Genomic DNA, 13,685 nt, shown 5'->3' with positions numbered 1-13,685 from the left:
TCTTTTTGTAAAACAACTTTCTAGATAATGTCAACATGCTTTACAAAGTAGTCATATCTATTTATCCTCCCACCAGCCTTGTGTAAGTGCTTGAGTTACTTCATATTCTCAACCAACTTGTAGTATTTTGCCAATCTGGCATATATAACATGGTAGTTCACTGAGATTTTATTTTTACCTCTATTGATTTCTATTAAGACAGTATATCTTTTTCTTTGTATTGGCCATTTGTATTTACCCTTCTGTGAAGAGCCTGTTCAAGCCTTTTGTTCATTTTTCTATTGAATTCTTTCTTTTTCTGATTCATTTGCAGAAGTTCTTTTTGTGAGTTCTGTGCATTACAAGTCTCTTCTCCCAATTTGTGACTTCTCTTTTTCACTCTTTTTCTGGTGTTTGCATCAACCATTCTTTTGCTTTCTATTATGGTTGACCTCGTGAGAGAAGGAACAAAATATTTTGTTTTCTCAATCTAGTCTATCTCTTGTCTCATAAATTATTCAGGATCTATCATCCAACAAGGCTGAGTTCTTTTTTTTTTTTTAAATCAATTGAAGGTAGCAACTACATCTCAGCATTCAACTGCATCTCATTAAGCATTTTTATGGTAGTGTTTTAGGTGTACTTGAAGCAAATAATTGTTCCATCTATTTCCTTATATCACTATACAGCATTTATTCAGTAGCCATACAACCTGACAAACATAGAGATGCTTTATTTTCTAAGATGAGAAGAAGTTGCAGATGTTCAAGACCTTCACATTAAGAGCACGGCTTTGTAGTCAGACCCAGTTTCAAATACTTTTTCCTTCACTTTTCAGATGTTTGAGAAGAGTTAAGATCTTGATGCTTCTACTTCTTTATCTCTATATTGGCACTAACAATAGGTACTTCATAGGGTTTTTGAGTATATAAAATTACATAATCTATTTAGAGTATGCATCATTAAAACATGCCCAATAAATAGTAAATATTAGTGGTATTATAACTACAAAATAAATGGCTATACCAAGAATCACTGCATAGAGATACTTCTATTTTATTAAAGTATAGGAATAGAAATTTAAACTTCAGGAAAGGTCAGATTTACTACATTCAGTTCTCAGAAGTAGCACAATGAGTTCTGTAGCATCAGGGCCACAATCATAAAGTGAGACAAGGGTATGAAATGTCCTAGCCTTCTCCCTCTGTCACCAAATCCCCATTATATGTCTAGTTTAATCTAGCTGTGGCAAAAAAGAAATAGAGTAATTAGGAATTTGATGACACAGAGGATGTTTTATCCCCTTAATGCAAATGGAGGACTCCTTAGAGGCTAGATTGGAATCCTTTCCCACCTCTCTATCCATGTTGAGCTTATGGGTAGCACAGAGATCTTGTGATGTAGCTCTAAATCATAAATGAAAAATGCATTATTGCTGCCCTTAAAGAGTTTATAATCTAATTGGAAAGATAACAATCCCTATAAAACAATTGGAGCCTAATGGAGAAAAGGTAATTGTAGCTTTAATTTTAATAATTACATCCTAGAACAAGTTCATTGATACAGTTAAATCATTATTAATTGGTTATTTGTTTTGAAATTTACCTCTTATTTTTTAAAAGGGCAAATATGCTTTTAATTCAATATTGTTTCCTATCCAAATGTCATCAGTGTTGGTCCAAATTGATAGAGTGTCAGCTTCAAGTTAATTTGCTACATTTTCTTTGACTGTGTTCATTATCATTTTAAAAGTAATTCACTTGGATGATAGGAAAGGTGGATCAATTTGTGGCAGTTTAAGTGAACTAATCTGATTAAGGTTACTGACAAACAAGTAGTCATTTTCACAGACAGAGCTGAAATATTTAAACTTGTAGTTTTATACATTTCCTCCCCACTGCTTTCCCAGCTCAAGTGCAGATCTATTTTTGTCTGGGTAGTTTAAGTAAAGCATCATGTTAGTGACAGAGATGGCTCTCACAGGGAACATGAACCTTAGCTTCCCAGTGACAGCCTGTGCCTCTCTCTCCCCTCCAGGATGCTTTCCTGCTTATCAGGGGAACAAAGACAAGTGAACATAAGTCCCACTGTGCTGCTGTGTCTTCAAAAATACCTGCGAAACAGAAATCAGGGTTTCCATTTCTGAAGTAATTGCAACAACTCTTTTGCCCAGAGGAAGGGTACAGATAAATTTGCAAAACTCTTTGGAGAGTAATTTTACATTAACATACCCAGAAAACAAAATGGCAATGACTGAAAAAAACCAAAAGCATCTGCTATTCCTTTGTAAAATTTAGGATATATCATTACTTATACAACACATTCTAAAATAAAGCTATTATTTTCCCCAGGTGGCAAATATAGATATAAACACTCAGCTAGCAAAATCTTCCTCTCTGAGTTTATAGATTGCCTTTTTTCCAAGAATATAGTTTGGTGACGGTGTCAGCTGTCGTACTTACGCCATCACTCACGCAACAATTGAAATGATATGCTCTGTACTTGGCTAAGCTTAGGACAGGATGCTTGTTGTCTAGCCAGGAAGCGAGGCTTTTGACATTCTCTTTGGCTGTTAAAGATAAAACACTTAAATATTTTTGAAAGTTCCCTGCTGAGTAAACATCTTCATGCACAGTACACTTTTGACAGTCTTCTAAATTCACTAGAGAATGTGTCTTTAAGGTTTTCAGATATTCAAGTATTTTTTATTTGATCCCCTCTAAAATAAAATTATTTAGTAAAGAATTAAAGCCTACCAGGGATCCCTGGGTGGCGCAGCGGTTTGGCGCCTGCCTTTGGCCCAGGGCGCGATCCTGGAGACCCGGGATCGAATCCCACGTCAGGCTCCCGGTGACTGGAGCCTGCTTCTCCCTCTGCCTGTCTCTCTGCCTCTCTCTCTCTCTCTCTGTGACTATCATAAATAAATTAAAAAAAATTAAAAAAAAAAAAAAAAAGAATTAAAGCCTACCAAAATTGAATGTGAATCTGAATTTGTTTTATACTGGAGAAAGATGGAGAGGAGCTATTTATAATGATAGGCTGATCATAAAAGAATCTTAATAGAAAGACTTGTTATAATTTTCTCAAGTGATCTACCTTTAGAGTCACCATTGGAATATGTGAAGAATGGCCCAATCATTTTATTTTTCTTACTGAGATTTTATTGACGTATCAGAGTTTTAGGTATATGGAATGGCACAATTCTGATAAAGGCAGTTGATTAGATTCCTGATCTTGTTTTTGCTCTTTCAACTCAGGAGACGATGTCACCTTTACTGTTACTTCTCTCTAGCTATCTGACCAATGTCCATCAGGTTTCTAGATAAAGAAACATTTCCAGAGGTTATGACTTCTGCCTATGGATGGATATAAGTCAGTTATAAGCATCAGAATGTCAGAGAGCTGTCATGTTAGAAGATAAGAGATTCCAGATGCCAGGTGGCTGCTGGTTGAGTTTTCAGGGGTTTTCTATGATGCTGAGCTATAGGCACATACCATTGTCCTTCCTCACTCATTACTGGATTCTAGTTTCTTCCTCACTACCCAGAGTATGGTGGGGGAACAATAGCATCCTTGGTACCTGGAAGTTTGTTAGAGATGCAAAATCTCAGATCCCATTCTGGGTCTACTGAATCAGAATCTGCTCTTTAACAAGATCTCTAGCTGACTTACATCCACATGAAAGTTTGAGAAGTGCTTCTTTACTATATCAAACAATCATTCTATTTGGTCTTTCCTAAGCCCCCCTTTGCCCTATTACTTTAAGCAATTCCAAATAGTCTTCAGTATTCAATTTAATTATGTAACAGGTGGGACTTAATGTTAGAGTCTGCTTTTCTTTTCTTTTTTTTTTAATAGAGTCTGCCTTTTCTAGGTGGAATATGAACTCAGGATTAAGGAAAGACAATGTAAAAACTGGGTTATTAATAAATTATGTTTTTTTTACATTTTGAGTTTGTTACATTAAAAATATATTATTGGCCTACTCAAAACTACTAGCTAAATACAATAATTATTAAATCATGATAATTATAGTAATAATGTCTGTAAATGAAACTGTTAAATGAGACATTCTTTTTACCTCTGAATTTCTGTATTTTGTGCTTTTATTGGTTTTATAATTGCCATTACATTGAGAAAAAATCAGTTTGATTTAAATCTGAAAAAAATAGATGAATAGATGTCAAAGTCTTTTTTTTTTTAATTTTTATTTATTTATGATAGTCACACAGAGAGAGAGAGAGAGAGAGAGAGGCAGAGACACAGGCAGAGGGAGAAGCAGGCTCCATGCACCGGGAGCCCGACGTGGGATTCGATCCCGGGTCTCCAGGATCGCGCCCTGGGCCAAAGGCAGGCGCCAAACCGCTGCGCCACCCAGGGATCCCTAGATGTCAAAGTCTTAATTAAAGTTCCAGAGGATAATGTCTTAAGCATTAAAAAGTTTTAATGAAAATTTTCTTTCTTTTCTTTTGTTGAGGCTGGATACCATGGATAAGTTATGTGTCACATGCCGTCTGTGGCACAGAAGGCCTGGATTTCTTTGGGGGGGAATGTCACAGTTCTATTGACTCAAACCACATTCAGAATCCTGGGCAATCTCCTCCTTCCACCACCCTATAATAGCACCATTGATGGTGATACCAGCTCAAATTTCTGCAAACACATTATATTAGAAGTGCTCAATGTTTTATGGAAAGAAGACAAAAAAATATTCAATAATAAGCAAATAGGAAAATTCAGTACTCTAAAACACCACAAAGAAAATTTTTTCCTGTGTGCTAATCATTGTTAATTACTTGACGTACATTGTCTCCAATAATAGGTGGGAGCCATTACTTTTACTTTGAGTTAAAGAACTGAAGCTTAAAGAAAATTTAAAACTCTCCTAAGACTATTTTTTTTAAAGATCTATTTATTCATTTATTCAGAGAGAGAGACAGGGGCAGAGACACAGGGAGAAGCTGGCTCCACACAGTAAGCCCAACGTGGGACTCGATCCCAGGTCTCCAGGATCACACCCCGGGCTGCAGGTGGCACTAAACCCCTGCGCCACCGGGGCTGCCCTCCTAAGATTATTTAAATAATATGTTATAGAGGGATGCCTGGGTGGCTCAGCGGTTTAGCGCCTGTCTTCGGCTCAGGGTGTGATCCCGGAGTTTTGGGACTGAGTCCCACATCGGGATCCCTGAAAGGAGCCTGCTTATCCCTCTGCCTATGTCTCTGCCTCTCTCATTCTTTGTGTCTCTCATGAATAAATAAATAAAATCTTTAAAATAATAATAATAGGTTATAGAACTCACATTCAAATTAATGTCTGAATTCCCTGAAGATAGTCTCTAAGCTCTATGGCTCCGAACCACTTGATGTATAATAAGTAATTGCCATTTCAGGCATTAGGAAAAGACAGCTGTATATAGGCGGCCCCTATATATAGCTGCATATAGTTCAGCCCTGAACACTGAATTCTTTGGTCCGGCTGGCTAATAATAATAGGCTGAAGTTCTAGGTCATAGCGAGTCAGGGTCTCCAAAGGACCTGCTTATATACTGTCCAAAAAAAGTTTGTGTTCATTTGGCTATTTGTTTTTATAGCTAACTTTTATCAGTGCTGCTATTATATTCTATTCCCTTAAGGTATTTTCTCTGTTATTGGTCACTTTCATTTTTATATTCCTCCTTCCCTTGTTATGGGGATACTCAAACTTCCATCAAACAACCAATAATCACCAACAAAAATTTTTCCCTGATTCTCATTCTCTTTCATAGTGTGGCTCCATTGTTCTATATTCCTTTGCCCTCGTCTACTTTTCCAAAGAATGGCTAAGTCACTTACTGTCTATAGATCATTATTTTTCATTCATTTTTTGAACCCATTATCATCCAGGTTTCTCTTCCATCACTCACTGAACCTAATTTAACAGTGCTTAACAAGTTTTATTATGCTGAGGTCCAGTAACCTTCTTAATGGAGGAAAATGGAAATGGAAAGAGAATACAAACTATATTTATGGAATACCTACTGTGAGCCGTTTTTATGCAGTGGATTTTATGTATATTTTCTCATCTTGCCCTCATAGTAACCCCATGGTATTTTTAATTATCAATACTATTATTATTAATTATTTAAAACTTAGAAAACACTTTCAGACCATTTAACTAAACTAAATTCAAGATCTGATTCAAACCCATGTGTATCTGACTCAAAATTTCCTTCTCTTTTAATATTCAAAGAAAGAAACGGAAGGAGGAAGAGAGACAGTGAGGAAAAGTGGAAAGAAAAAGCAGAGGAAAGGACTAGAGAGAAATAGACGAGAAAAGCTGAATCCAAAAAAGTTTCTCTACAAGAAGCAAGAGATTCAAATTGACCATTATATTAATTTCATTGTTGCCTATTCTTTAATGCTATTGTACAGGAATACCCCAATATAGGATTAAAGCAGATCATAGAAATTGGAGGAAAAAACTAACAGTAACAAAAATGTAGTGTACTTAATGAATACTTCTGATCCTCTTAAAATTATGTGTTCTTCTGAAATGAAGGCTACCTCTAGAGTATCAACTTGCTAATACTGCCACCTTGCTCAACTTCCTGAGGTTTTATTTAAGTTGGAAAAACTAGGATATAGAGCTGATAGCGAATGAATTTACTGATCTGTGTGTGCTATTTAAATTCTCTCAGAATTATTCAAATTTCTCTGGCCTAGAAATCAGGACAGAACCTCAGGACAGATGGCTTGGTAATGAGTTTTTCACCTCTTTCAGCTGCCAAGCAATTTGGAAATTGTACTAGGCCAGGCCCCTGTCAGTTCAGTTCAGCACTTCAACTTGAAGACTAGTCTGACACCAGGAAGTTGTCATCAGCAGCAGCTAATGCTTAGCAAGTGTGGCATGCCAAGTGTCATGAAAATGGAAAGAAAAGGTATTCTGTTCTGTTGCAACTTTCTAACAAGTTTGGGATTCAACTGAATGTCAATATCGAACTAGAAGTTCAACTTCTATCTCTAGACCAGACATCCTTCTCTGCTTTGGACTCGTGTATTTGATTATCTGTTGGACATTTTTACTTGGATATCATGGAAGCACCTCAAAATACATATGCTCAAAACTGAATTCTTCATATTCCCCTAGAAAACTTCTTGCTCCTTTGCTTCCTATCTTCATGAATACTATTAACATCATCGAACTATCCAGGGATTCAGATTTAGAATCCTTCTGGACTAATCCCCACCCTCCTTGAGCCACATCCAATCACTGTTGATGGTACGTCTTAAATGCCTCCTAAATCTTTTCATTTCTCTCAACTCCATTGCCATCAAGTTTTTAACTCACATTTGGGCATAGCTCCCTTACTGAAGTTCATCAACTTTTTTCCTGCCTGATCCATTTTCTCCAAGGAGCTGCTGTGATACCCTGCTGAAAATCATTCCATGCTTTCCACTGATTGGGAAATGACATTTGATCATCACGTAGAAAGCTGTCATTTACATTCTCAGCATCATTTCTTACCATTAGTCAGTCAGCAAATACTTACTGAGTACCCATTGTGTGCCAGACCTTGTTTAGGCTCCAGACACATAGAATGAGCAAAACAGTCACTGTCCTTAAGAAGTTTACGTACATTGGGAGCAGAACGACAACAAATGTAGAAACAAACAAATGAGAAAAATTTTAGGTACTGAAAAATACCCAGAAGGGAGATGTTTGTGGAATGTACCTTCTATACACTTTTCCTGATCCCACCTAAACTTAGATGCTTCTTGACATGTACTTCTCTGTAAGTACTACTGTCATTATAATATAGCACCCTATATTTTATTTCTTGTTTGTCTGTATTCTATGATGGATCATTATAGATTAGTAAGGGCAAAGATTCTTTATAGATATTACTACTATATCCCAGTGTCTAGTTATTGTCTGGCATATGTTAGATGTTTAATAAATATTTGTGAAATAAATGAATGCTACTTCTTTAGTATAAATTAATTTGATAAATTCTTATCTCAGTAAATGAAAATAAATGGTATATAGTGAAATAAAAAACTAGGAGAAAATTTAAAAATGTAGGCCTTCTGAAGTTTATAACTGTCCAGATACTTGCAGACTAACATGAACTGTATTAAACTTTCAAACACATAAAGTGAGTAAATTTATTTACTCCAAATCACAAATTACTATAGATAATGAAATTCTATGTATTACTGATTTCTTAGTTTTTCTTCTAATTTACTGAGAAAACCAAATTGAGACAGAGCAATGGAAAAATGAAACATGAAAAAATATATTCTAATTAAAACACTGCAAGAAAACATAGATGGCTTCTATGTCATTTTAGGTGAAGAAACAGGAAAGTGGGTGATAGGCATAATCATTTTAGGCACTGCTGTGCTAATACATTCTGTTTGTTCACCTTCTAAAGGGAAATGGGATGACCATTCTATCTTCCATCTTCAGGCTCTGTGGAGAACATTTTGTCTACCTGTGCTTGCCATAAAGCCAAGCAAATCACAACAAATAATATCAGTTTGAATAAAAGTTTGGGTTGGCTTTTATAACCTTTAAAAAAATATATCTTGTCCCACCCTTAAAACAAAGTATTTGGTTACAGAGTTTTCATGATTTTATTCTGTTGAAAATGAAAGAAACTTCTGGGAGATTTTGAGTTCCAAGTTCTTTAATATTTTCTTCTTAAATTCTTTCTTATAACATCCTGTGCTTTCACTGTGGTGGTTTAGGGTGTGTATCAGAGTTTCTGTTAGAAACATTTGCTTTAAAAAAAAATTGGCACAGAGAATCTGTAAGAAAAGCTGTCTTATCAATTTTTTTTTCAATTTTTCTTAAAGGTGAATAGTGTTTTTTACTCACCATTTTTCCTCACCAAGCTCATTGCTTGCACATATTCCCAATGTATATACTTACAGTTTGAAATCAGTTGCTGGGTTCCCAAATGGAAATAGTTGTAGAAAGAATGCAGCACAGTGTTGTAGAAAAATCATGGAGTCTGGAATTAAAAACCAAGCCAGGATATTCACTCAATGATATGATGCACCCCTTCCTGTTGATCCATATTTTCATCTCCTCTCAATTCCTTTTCTAGAATTTACCTCTTGAATACCTTAGTTCCAAACCAACCAAAAACTTATTTATTTATTTGCTATTACTAGTTTAACCAGCTCATTGTCTTTGTAGAAACTCTTACTTGTGTACAAACACAAGTATGTAAACCTTTACCACAAATAGAAAGCCCTCCATATACTTCTCAACTTCTCAACAATTACAATGTACCCTACCCTTTCCTGGGTTTTAATGTTATGTAGCCCACATCCCATTTCAGGGCTTAAAACATGAGTGAAAGATGGACTAATAAGAAGAATCTAGCTTGGAAAAATATCTGACTAATGAATTCTGTGAATTTATGTAGCAGTCAGTCTTCAAGGCTCTGAAGTCTCCATTGTTTTAAGAAAGAAAAGAAAAAGTACACAGATCACAATTACCAGTAGCAACACTGAAAAACTCATAGAGCATGTCACTGGCAAAACTCCTTGGAGAGACAGTTACCCAAATGTGGAAAATATAAAACAAAACCTTCTTTATTTATGATAAGTATTTGAATTTCTAATTCTCTGGGCCTTATAGGTTTTTATGAAAACCAAATTCAGTTTCCCTAAGGGGTGAGGAAGAACCACTTCCTATTGTGTAAAGTTATAGAATAGCAAAATTTTAAAGCCTTATATTTTGTTCCTGGGGTAGCATTATATTGTCCTCTTCTGGGTTATGTAAGTCTGCCTTGGCCCTTCAAACACAGAAACATTTTACCCTTGACACAATTTGGAATTTGGAACTGCCTGTGAAAACATGAATGACTTCATTTTTCCATTTGAAAAGTCCCTAAACACAAATTGATAAATTCTCGAAGAACTTCAGTGCAGAGTTTTCAGGCTGCATTTTAACTGCCAAGACCTATATTCAAAGTATGTGAATTGCCAGAAAAAAACACAGCTGTTAGTCTATGTCTCAGGCAATCTGTACACCATCTTTAAGGCAGGAGAGATTCCAAAATGGGCCAAAGGTTAGATGCAAGTCTTAGAAGAACAACATACAGTACTGGAAGGGCAATTACCCAAGATCAAAAACTCACATAAGTCCCAACTATTAATATCAGAATATCAGAATATCAGAAATTCTAAATTATTCCTTATTTTAAAAGGATCCTCCACCCCCACCCCCAACCAATCAAAAAGTTATAGGCATCTACCAGCCAAAAGTTTTCTTCTAATCTTCAGTTCTATGCTTGATAAATGCTCTTGTATCTTGTTTTAGCTATTATTTAAAGAATTGTAATGGCCTAGAAACTGGCCACCTGCAGTGATTTCATGGAGTCATGGACAGAGAGTCTCATGAGGTTGGAGCAGCTGTGACAGACAGTCTCTGATATTTTCATAAACTAAATTGAATCCTTGGCACATTCTGAGCTTGTATAGTATGAGTTTCCTGCCCTGATCCCCCTTAGCTGTATCAGTTCTACTTTAATTTCTGCCCTGATGATGTGATAATAAAATGGGTCCTTTTTAAGTCAAAATTTAAGAATGATCTGAGATACAACAAACTGCACAAATATTAAAGGAATTTGTTACCAAAAATGTGAAAATCGTCTTTAGATTTTCTCAGTGTCTTTTATTATTAAAGTATAAATTGTATATCTGAATCCACCCAAAGGTTAGTCCAAAGTTTGACAGTCTGGCTGCTATAGAGATAAAATTTGGGCTCTGTGTAATTTCCTATGTGCATACTCTAATTTCCATTTTTTCCCACCACTAATTCCCTAATTTGTTAGGATATTCTCATGAGAAACCCTGTCCTAGATATTCCAGAGTCTTCTAAACAAAGCCAGTTGGTTATTCACACTCTTAATTCAATGAACATTTACTGAGTGTACCTACCTTATGTCAGCCTTTTGCATATAATGTTTTGATTAATAGTCACAAAAATTCCTATTTTGCAGATGAAAAAAAAGAGTCCAGAGAGTTTCAGGAACATGTCGAAGGACATATGGCTAATAAATGGCATGACAATTCGTCTTCTCTGAAACTATTTTTAGGTACCATTAGTCACTTGGAGATACCTTAAGCTGATATAGTGTATGCATATCACAATGGAAACCATGTGTCTACTGAACCTATGGGACTAAGTAATATAATCAGTCCTACTTTGCATTTTGTGACATGGGAATATATGGATGCTGATGATGTAAAGACTTGGTCAATAATATATCAAGTGATCTTTCCATTTCAGAAAACTTATACAACTTTCAATCAATATTAGCAACATTAAATATCACAAGTCTATTATTTTGTAAATCTCAAGAGAATTATAAATGGCACCCAAACACATGCATTTCCTAATTTATCAGTTAATGATCTTCTTTCAAGCTTCTTTGTTTTAAAATTTTTTTTAAATTTAAATTCAATTAACTTATAATGTATTATTGGTTTCAGAGGTAGAGGTCAGTGATTCATCAGTCTTATATAATACCCAGTGCTCATTATATCGTGTACCCTCCTTAATATTCATCACCCATTACCCCATGCCCCCCACACCCCTCCTTTCAGTGACTTTCAGGTTGTTTCCTATGATTAAGAGTGTCTTATGGGGTTTGTTTCATCCCTGATTTTGTCTTGTTTTATTTTTTCCTCTCTTCCCCATGATCTTCTATTTTGTTTATTAAATTTCATGTATGAGTGAGATCATATGATAATTGTCTTTGACTTATTTCACTTAGCATAATATCCTCTAGTTCCATTCATGTCATTGCAAATGGCAAGATTTAATTTTTTGATGGCTGGGTAGTATTCCATTATACATATGTATACCACATCTTCTTTAGCCATTCATCTTTTGGTAGATATCTGGGCTTTTTTCATAATTTGGCTATTGTGGACATTGCTGCTATAAACATTGGAGTGCAGGTGCCCCTTCAGAGCAATACATTTGTATCTTTGGGGTAAATGACCAGTAGTGCAATTGCTGGGTCCAATGGTCCAAGCTTCTTATTACCAGCTACTTTATTAAATGTAATGAGTGATGTCTCCTAGGATGATTCTTTTTTTTTTTTTTCTTTCAAGACCTAGGTAACATTAAGACTCTCTTTGGGAGTTGTAGCTGTGATTTTAATTGGATTCCTGCCACTGTGATCCCAATCTCAGGATTTCTAATGAAAATCATAAAACTGAGTAAGAAAAAACAGAGAACAACTAATCCTAATGTCTTAAACTGACAACCCTAGGCTGCAGCTGGCCCTAACTATATGTTGTTTATTCTCCACAGTGATGACATGTTATGTTCTTATAATTCTTTGAATTGGTTGCCCACATTTTTCAAGTGAATGATTTTCAAATAAAAACCTATATGTTGGCTTTCTCTTGAAAATTTGAAATATTAGGCAGTACTGGGCCTGCATTTCTACATGGTGAGCAGCAGATGCTTCTTGTAGATGGGTTTTGGCTTTCCAGTGTGCACCATCCTGGCATTCCTTGATGGATTGGTAATATTGTGGCCAATGATCTGTTGATATTGACCATTGCATTTGTAGTTTTGTTTTCTTATAGTAAATTTAAGAAGAAAGGAAAATATTTGACTCTGTCAGATATGGGAAAACAAGTGGCACCTGGGTGGTTCAGTAAGTTAACTGGCCAACTCTTGGTTTCAGCTCAAGTCATGACCCTCAGGGTTGTGAGATCAAGCCCCATGTCAGGCTCCATAATGGACTCTGCTTAAGATTCTCTCCCTCCCTCTCCCCCTCCTCCTTATCTCTCTCTCTCTCCAAAAAAGAAAAGAAAAGAAAGAAAGAAAAAAAGAGGAAAACAAAATATGAGAGGGCTTTGTGTTTAAAAAAAAAATAGAAGAGAGCAAGTTTCTTGGTGGAAGTGAAGAATGTGCCTTTTTGGATTCTGTGTAAATGAAATGTCTTAGCTTCAAATTCATTTATGGTATTTCCTTGGCTCTATAAGCATTTGAGAGCCATGACATAGTTTTATTTTGGTGCTCTGAACACAGAACGCTTAAATAGCTTTCTCAGGGTTTATATTTTTAAACCATGACTAGAGTGAGGGTTTCCTTATCTATTAGTGCAGTGCTTAGCATGTGAAGGATAATAAATCCTTGAATGAGTTTGTGGACTAAAACCTAAAAGAAATTATCTTAATGTTATGAAATGTTTTCAGAAAAAGAAGACATGGAATTAAAGAAATTCATATAAATTTAAAATGGGTACAAATACTGGAGGTGCAAAGAGAAAAGAGGAAGATGGCCACAGAGTAGGACGACCCTAGGCTCATCTCATTCCACAAACACAACTAGGTAACTATCAAGTCACCCAAAATATCTCAGAAGTCAACCTGAAAACTGACAGAACAAACTCCACAACTAAAGGGAGAGAGGAGGCCACATTAAAGAAGATAGAAAGTATAGAGATGTAGTTTGGGAGAGAAACAAATCATAAGTGCTGTGAACAGGAGGGAGCCTTGGTTCTAGAGAAGAGAGAGACAAAGAGAGAAGAAGAGCAAGAGAGGAAGAGAGGAAGAGAGGAATTCAAAAGGCGAATGCTTTCCCAAAGTCATTGGCTTGGAAAATGAGAGAGGCTGAATTTCATGAGTTCTTGCAACAAACAGGGCTTAAAGCCTGAAGTTTTAAAGGTCAGTGGGCTTAACTGGGA

At 35.8% G+C, this 13,685-nt stretch overlaps 1 protein-coding gene across 8 annotated transcripts in view; it reads left to right on the top strand.

The window, feature by feature from the left end:
* The window catches only part of LMNTD1 (lamin tail domain containing 1), a 443,243-nt gene that overhangs the window by 141,890 nt on the left and 287,668 nt on the right, over window positions 1-13,685 (top strand). The window lies entirely within an intron of this gene.

The sequence above is a fragment of the Vulpes lagopus genome, chromosome 21 (genome assembly GCF_018345385.1).
Source record: "Vulpes lagopus strain Blue_001 chromosome 21, ASM1834538v1, whole genome shotgun sequence".
Taxonomy (NCBI): domain Eukaryota; kingdom Metazoa; phylum Chordata; class Mammalia; order Carnivora; family Canidae; genus Vulpes; species Vulpes lagopus.
The sequence above is the reverse complement of the archived record's forward strand: the minus strand, read 5'-3'. Positions and strand labels throughout refer to the sequence as shown.